The sequence below is a fragment of the Aotus nancymaae genome, unplaced genomic scaffold (genome assembly GCF_030222135.1).
Source record: "Aotus nancymaae isolate 86718 unplaced genomic scaffold, 86718_ANA_hifiasm-v0.15.2.pri h1tg000008l, whole genome shotgun sequence".
NCBI classification, from domain to species: domain Eukaryota; kingdom Metazoa; phylum Chordata; class Mammalia; order Primates; family Aotidae; genus Aotus; species Aotus nancymaae.
The window spans coordinates 61,102,843-61,103,497 of record NW_026988419.1 but is presented as its reverse complement, the minus strand read 5'-3'; the positions used below and the strand labels follow the sequence as shown (position 1 = coordinate 61,103,497).

The 655-nt window shown below is 33.6% G+C and overlaps 1 non-coding gene across 1 annotated transcript; it reads left to right on the top strand.

Moving 5' to 3' along the window:
• Positions 1-291: 291 nt before the first annotated feature.
• LOC135273688 (U6 spliceosomal RNA) lies at positions 292-398 on the top strand. The gene has a single exon (XR_010341505.1). It is a non-coding gene; the product is annotated as a U6 spliceosomal RNA (small nuclear RNA).
• Positions 399-655: the final 257 nt, after the last annotated feature.

Here is a 655-nt window from a genome sequence, read left to right as displayed (position 1 = left end):
TCAAACAAGTCAACAAAACAAATAGCACCATTAAAAAGTGGGCAGAAGACCTGAAGAGTTTTCAAAAGAAGGCATATAAGCAGCCAACAAACATGCAATAATGCTCAACATCGCTAATCATCATAGAAATGCAAATTAAAACCACAATGAGATACCATATTACACCAGTCAGAATGACTATCATTAAAAAGTTGAAAAAACAACAGATGTTGGTAAAGATGCAGAGAAAAAAGAACTTTTACTCTCTTTGTGGGAATGTAAATTAGTACAACCTTTATGAAAAACAGTATGGTGCTCGCTTCGGCAGCACATATACTAAAATTGGAACGATACAGAGAAGATTAGCATGGCCCCTGAGCAAGGATGACAGGCAAATTCGTGAAGCATTCCATAGAAAAAAATAATAATAATTAAAAAAGAAAAAAGAAAAACAGTATGGAGACTTCTCAAAGAACTAAAATAGAACCACTATCCTATCCAGCAATCCCAATACTGGGTATATACCCAAAGGGGGAAAAATCATTATATCAAAAAGATTCTGCACTTGTATGTTTATCACAGCACTATTCACAATAGTAAAGATATGGAATTAATCTAAGTATCCATCAATGGAGAACTGAATCTTTAAAATGTGGTATATATGCATGTTCTGACT